Genomic DNA, 7,662 nt, shown 5'->3' on the forward strand with positions numbered 1-7,662 from the left:
CAGAGTAGGAACTCTTGTAAATGCATGATGTTGTATTCACTGCTTCTGCCTCTGCTGCTTTTCTGTTTCTATGCTACAGACCGTATATTCAGCTAAGACTGACTTGCCCCACCAAAATTAATAGACCTAAGATAGTCATGTTCATTAGTTTAAGCAGATCTATACTGAGTAAGACTAACATTGGATAGAACACTTTGTCTGAAACAGCCAATTTCTCTTCCTGTTCTTCCTCTGCAGTCTGGCTTTGCTCTGGGAGGCTTTTGCCATGACAGCCGCTCTATCCTTCCACCCTTCTCTCCTGCCTCCTCCTCCTCTGTGATGCTGGTGGCGAGCAGGGAAGATTGGATTAGCGCAGAGAGAATCCCATCCCTAACCTTGGCCTTCTCATAGAAGATGGTAGGAATATTGTCAAATGAACCTAGTTTTAAAATAGAATATTGTATAACTGAACATGTCAAAGATGTGGTCTGGGTGGTTGCCTTGTGTGATGAACCACTGAATTGCATTAATTGGCCTTATTGAAGAACTTTCTAGGTTGGCTCTACCCACCTAGCCTGACCATGGGATCTTTCTGAGCAAGAAGGAGTATAAAAGCCTTCCTTTTGCTGCTGAACCTTGTTGCTTAAGCAGAAAGGTCTTTCCTGAGCTCTGATGTTGTTTTCCATAAAAATGGAAATGGACTGCCTTCAAGTCGATTCTGACTTATGGCGAGCCTATGAATAGGGTTTTAATGGTAAGCGGTATTCAGATGTGGTTTACCATTGCCTTCCTCAGCAACTGAGAGACAGTGACTGGCCCAAAGTCACCCAGTGAGCTTCATAGTTGTGTGGGGATTTGAGCCCTGGTATTCCAGGTTGTAGTCCAACACTCTAACCACTACACCCCACTGGCTCTCTGTTTTCCATAACTGATACTATAATATCCTCTTTGTTTATGCTACTTTACTTATCTTCAGGTACCCATCAGGCTTATTTGTTTTCACAAATAAATTAGGCTTTTGCATGTAGCTTAAGCATATTTTTTAGTATGTATATGTAGTTATTTTGTAAACTATCAGATTTGAAATATTGTCAGCACAATCTTCACTTTGTTTGCTCTCTGACCTACTTACAGGGTGTGTGTGTGTGTGTGTAAGTATGTAAGACTAAGATGCTGATTAGGGGCCAAGGGTGTTTGTGTGTGTGTAAACTTAAAGCAGAAGCTGTTTGTTCTTCTCCTCACTGTACATATTACTAGGGCTGCCAGGTTTTTGGCCTGAGACTGATCTTGTATCTTTAGGAGAAGAGAAAGTCAGCCAAGTGCAGGTGTCCTTGCAATGCTGTAACGAGAAAAAACACAAGGTGGAATTCTCCCTTCCCCCTGCACAACTTTTAAAGATACAGAAGACCTCTTGGAGGCCCGGCCTGGCAACCAAGAGGTCTTCTGTATCTTTAAAAGTTGTCTAGGGAGAAGAAAGAATTCCACCTTGTGGAGTGTGTGTGTGTGTGTGTGTATACATATAGTAAAATATATTCTCCTAGAAATGTATAAGGTCTTAATACAATAAAGAAGTAGTAGGCCAGCTACGTTTTTATGCCCTTGGTACAGTCCTGACTGGTATGCGAGATATCCATGGTGACTAGCTCAAGGAAAAGGTAAGAAGGAAGAAGACTAGAACAGGACAGTCCCTTTACTTTTCAAGGGTTTGATAGGCTGGAATATAGAACTGTGCTGGTATGAAAGTTGCTGTGAATGTTTTGATTGGCTTTAATGCTTAGATAATGTTTGGTTGGAGACCTGTGATTGGTTAATGCTAATTTCTTTGTCCTGAAATGTATAAAACTCCAGGCATTCAGCACCACATTGCAGAGTTCCACCAACATCATGGGAGCCTGGCCGTGTGTGCGTTTCCTTTTAATAAAGGCCTACTTTTTGCTACAAGCCTGTGCCCTCAATTTCTCCAGGTCCCCAGTTCAGTGAACCCCTAAATTCCCCTTCACCATCTTTCTTGCTTCTGCTCTATCTAAGTAATCTCTGTCTTCCCTGTGCTGGTGACTGAGAATATATGCCTGAGGCAACAGTCCTGCATATAACATTGTTAAGCAAATGACTAAACTATAAAGATAAAATAAGAGAGAGAGAGAGAAGGAAGAGTCAGAAATCTAACAGTGGCTGAGTGGATGGGCTGATGGTTACCATCAGGCAGCATCCCATACTGAGAAATCCAAAGGAAAGGTATATACAATTCAGCACTTCAGATCAAATGTAATGTACAAGATAAATTCAAGACCACCTTGGAAGATAATGAATTTCTCCACATCCAGGGATTGGATCCAGACTGCTGCTGGATAAATTGCATCCAGGGGTTTCATGCAGAAAGCCTTTACAGTGTGGTTCTTTAAACAAAAGAAAAATCTATAACTTCTTGAATTTCTGCCAAAATAGGATGCAATTTGCAGGCATGCCCACTGCTTCTAAGGGACTGAAGCCAACCAAATTTCAAAGTGAAAGCTGCAGTGGCTCTTCCTGAAAGGCGGACTTTACCATTTTGGGGTGGATACAATAGGAATCATATGGAATGCAGTGTGCAGTGAGGAAAAGAGTATGTATCCTCAGGAAAAGGTGGGAAGAGAGAATGTTATTGGTGAGGTGGGCCATTGGTGAAATGCAGCCTCTTGTTCCTGGGAGAAAAAAGAGATATCACTATTGATGTGCATAGGAGAATGGGGTGGTAGAAAATCTCCAGGGAAGACTGGTATGCAGGAAATCCCTCCATCAGCAAAGATCTTATGGCCAAAATGTCATTGGTTTGGATGCACTTCCATCCTTTCAGATTTTTGGGAATACAAGATAGATATCTCCATTGACTTGAATAGGAGAAGGATACTAGCTGAAAACAACAATGGATTCAATAATAGGCAAAAACAGCTTGTGGTTTAAGAATTTACCTATAGCCCACAGATATTTCTATCAAACTAAAAAGCAGAGAAATTAAGCAGCTTTAGGGAATGCACCAGGGGAGCAGGAGACCTGACCTCCTCTCTGAGATATTGTAATGTCCTACAATTTTTTTAAAAAAAGCAAACACAATTTGGGTTGGTCTTTCACAGTCTAATCCACTTCCTGTGGGAATTGAAAGGGCAGAGGGGAGCAGGGGGAGGGGAGCAGGGGGAGGGGAGCAGGGAGAAGGAAGAGTGGGAGGAGAGCAGGTTGAATTATATGCATGCTTACTGAGTTCACTTGGATTTACTTCCATGCAATCATGCTTAGGATAGGTAAAACTGACCATGTGGCGAGGAGGAGAAGAGGGAGGGAGGGCTGGAGTGGGCAGGGGAGAAAGAAAAAGGATGAGGGGAGAGGGGAAGAAGAAGGGAGGAAGAAGGGGCAGAAGAGGGGAAGGAGGAGCAAAGCAAGGGGATTTACTCCTTTGCAATAATGGCTAGGATTGGTAAAACTGACCAAAGGAGAGGAGGAGGGGGAAGGGAGAGGAGAGGGAAAGAGGAAGGGAGGGGAGAGGGGAGAGGGGAGTGGAAGGAGGGGGAAGGAGGGGATTGGAAGGGGAGGGGAGGAAGGGGCAAAGAAAAAGGGAGGGAAGGAGCAAAAGGGAGGTAATTGGAGGGAGGAGAAGGGGAGAGCAGGTTTGATTATTTGCATGCTTTTTGAGTTAAATGGGATTTACTCCAATGCAATCATGCTTAAGATAGGTAAAATTGACAATGAGGAAGGAAGAGGAGGAGGGGAGAAAGGAGGGGAGGAAAGGAGGGGATTGGAAGGGGATTTGGAGGGAGGGGCAAAGGAAGGGGGAGGGAAGGGTCAAGAGGGAGGGGAGAGGAGGGAGGAGGAGAGAAGGGCAGGTTTGATCATTTTCATGCTGTTTGAGTTCAGTGGGATTTACTCCTGTGCAATCATGCTTAGCATAGGTGAAACTCACCTGGGGGTAGGGCAGGGAGGGGAGGGAGGTACAAGGGGAGGGAGGAAGGGAGGGACAAGAGGAGGGAGAGAGGGGAGGGGAGGAGATTTGGTGGGTGGGCACTGGACAGAAGGGAAGCTCCTTTCCTCTCCAAAAGGAAAACCTTGTGAACGGTATCATTGTTTTTCAGCATTTCCCCCACTTTTTTTATTATACAGCAGGCACAAGTAGTCTCCCACCCAAGATTAAATCAAAGCTATCACTGGCCACATCCACATCAAACCTTTATTTCACTTTAAACAGTCATGGCTTCTCCCAAAGAAACCTGAGAAGTTTAATTAGTGAAGGGTGCTGAGAGTTGCTAGGAAAGGCCCTGTTCCCCTCACAGAGCTTCAGTCAGAGTGGCTGACTGTTAAACCTGTCTGGCCACTGGAGCTCTCTCATAGGAGTCTTCTCTCAGTACCCTTCACAAACTACACTTTCCATTACTGTTTGGGGGAATCCCAAATACTGTTTAAAGTGAAATAATTGTCTGGTGTGGGTGTGGTCCCTTGATTAGCTAAATCAAGCAGCTGTGAGTCTGTCTTTTAGAACACTGACAGTTGGTTCTTACTGAGCATGCCCAATGTTATGATAGACTTCAATGCTAAATTTCTTTAATTAAAATGAACCAGGTATTTTTTTTTATTTTTAAACTATGGAAGATGGAGGTCAGATTGTGGGGCAAGGTCAGTAACAGGAGTCTGGATTTTTTTTTCTCCTTTTGCACTTTGTACTCTCCACTCTCTCTGACTGTTTTGTGTATCTCCATTAAAATTTAGAGGGTTGGTAAGCCAGCATTTCTGAGTTCAGGACTATAAATTTTGTAAGGTTTTGCTTTGAAATGAGCTTAAGGGAAGTATCAGCATGGCATAGGTGGTATTTTCAATTTAACATTACAGAATGAGAAAAATCCATACTGACTGTAGTATACAGCCATTCTCATGGCTGTAGAATACCCAGGAAAAACTTATATCGGGGAATTTCCCTCTTCCAGCAAGGACCCTGTTATCCCAAGGAGCTTGGTGATATATGGGCTTCTCCCTACTCCAACACTAGGGATGAATGAGAATTTCGATTCATTTTACATTTCAAGCTGAATCCATTGAAATTGCATTTTCCAGAACAATATGGGAACTGAATCACAACCATCCTCTGAAATTTGTATGTATTTGAATTTTGCAATTAACTTTGCCAACCAAACAAGATTTACAAAAATGTGTATATTAGGGGAAAAGGTCCATAAAAATGAATATATGAGTGAAAATAACAAGCAAAAATGCATTATATGATGAGAAATTGTTTGCAAAAATGTGTACATTAATCAAAATTGCCTACAACGATGTGCCTGTAAGGATATCAGGAGAAATTCGCTCTAAATATATTTTTTTTACAACAACAACAACAACAACTTTATTGCATCTTAGCCATGAGCCTTTTGCAAACACATATACATAAACAAATACAGACTAAATATACAATACTATGGGTCTGTTAACCTATAAATAAAACACTCCCTCAGTTTTGTGCGGCTATCGCAAAATTTGGTACCGCAAGGGAGACTGACCTGGAGTAGTCCGATAAAAGTATAATGACCTTAGTCTCGTCGGGGTAAGATGCTATTGGTTCTAAAAATAGTTTTAAAAATTGTTCCCTAGGTTATTCATAAAGAGGACAATGGAGCAAATAGTGGTCAATCTCATCAATGGCAGAACAACCGTAAGAACATTGGCATTGAGCCAGAGGGATGCCTTTGTACCTGCCATCAAGAAAAGCTGTGGGCATGACTTGAAATTGAAGAGCCGTAAAAGCTCTTCTGATTTTAGGTATGTCTAGAGTATCAAGATAATTACACATGCAATGGTTTAATTTAAAACGTGGGTACCAACGTGAAAAGGAAGCCATCATAATATAGGCTCGATCTTGGCCTGCATCATTCTCAAAGATTAAATTACGAAGCGCTATTCTATTAAGATCAAGCACTTTGGATTGAGAAAGATCGTATTTTATAAATAACTTCAAACATTCTGAGGCCCAGCCCTCAGAGTGCATTTGTTCTAGCCAGCATTGTTTAACCAGAGCTGCGTCCTCCATTTTAAGGATTCTCTGCCAGAGTCTTAAGTTGGCCAAATGGATGCGAGCTGCAATCGAAGGTAATCCCAGCTCGGCTCTTAGGTGTGCTGCTGGTGTCCCTGCTGGTAAACCTAGAACTATTCTCATAAACGCATTTTGAGTAGGCTCAATTTGGTAGCCGGCAGAGAGGCCCCACAATTCTGAGCCATAAAGGATTTTTGGGATTATTTTGGATTTGAAAATTTTAATCATGGGTAGTACAAGTTGGCCTCCTTGCGAGAAATAAAACCTTCTGGCTAAGCCTAAGATTTGAGTTCCGGCTAATGACGTGGCTTTTATTTGCGTTGCCCAGGAAAGTCTATTGGACAGGTGGATTCCGAGATATTTAAATGATGCAACCTGATCAATTGAGGCCCCATTTAGAATCCAGGAGTTCTTGACTTTGGAGAATTTGCTGCAAACCATAATTTTAGATTTATTATGGTTGATCTTAAGTTTATGTGACCGGCAATAATCGTCTAATTTGCAGAGCATACGTCTAAGCCCAATTTTATTCAAGGAACAAATGGCCACGTCGTCTGCATATAAAAGGATGGGAACCTTTTTATTACCTACTGAGGGGGGGGGAAAGGAGGGTGAAGATACTGCCTCAACTAAGTCATTTATAAAGAAGTTAAACAGAAAGGGTGCCAAAATGCATCCCTGTTTAACTCCCCTGGATACTGGAATTTTAGGTGATAGGGCGCCATTATTGCCTAGGCGCACTTGCATGTTATTTGATTGATATAAAGCCCTAATCAGAGAAAACAATCTACGATCGATATTTGATTGGGTGAGTTTTTGCCAGAGGAGTCCTCTGTCCACTGTATCGAATGCTGCAGAGAAATCTACAAATGCTATACATAAAGATGGCCAATTTTTTTCCCTTGTTTTCCTTATCAAGTGATGTAGAATAAAGGCCTGATCTATTGTATTCCATTTTGTTCTAAAGCCAGCTTGTTCTTCGTGTATAATTGAGTTAGTTTGCTCCCAGTCGTTTAATTTGTTTAGGAGAAAGCTGCTATAAATCTTCGCTGTTACGTCTAGTAAACTGATCGGGTGATAATTTGATGGCTTTGAGGGGTCCCCTTTCTTAAAAATTGGAACCGTTATGCTAGTGAGCCATCCCCTCGGGATACAGCCTGTATTATTTATATTAGTAAAGAGGGCCGCAAGCAGAGGGGCCCACCAGGATAGATCCTGAAGCAGTATATAATATTTAGTTTTCTTCTCTAAATGTGGATACAAGTGGCTTAGTCCCTGGCTCAACAAGTGTATGTATTATATACACTCTCTGGGAGTAAGTAACATTGAACTAAATGGAAATTACTTTTAAGTAGACCTTCATAGGATTGCAGTGTAAATGTATTAATCACAAACTTAGGAAAGTCATTACACTGTGTGAATATTGTGGTTTACAACCCTAAAACTGTGTTGTTTGTGTGAATCTATCTATCTATCTACTCAAAGAGTGTTTTCCTATCTTTCAAATATCCCTGACCTATTCCTCACTTTACTTTTATGTAGTCAATTGACTACATTGTTGTTGCATTGGTTTTGTCATGCACACACACTCATGAAATTGTGAGAGTGAAAAAATTGCCAAAACATTGAATAGTGTA

The sequence above is a fragment of the Rhineura floridana genome, chromosome 11, assembly GCF_030035675.1.
Source record: "Rhineura floridana isolate rRhiFlo1 chromosome 11, rRhiFlo1.hap2, whole genome shotgun sequence".
Taxonomy (NCBI): Eukaryota; Metazoa; Chordata; class Lepidosauria; order Squamata; family Rhineuridae; genus Rhineura; species Rhineura floridana.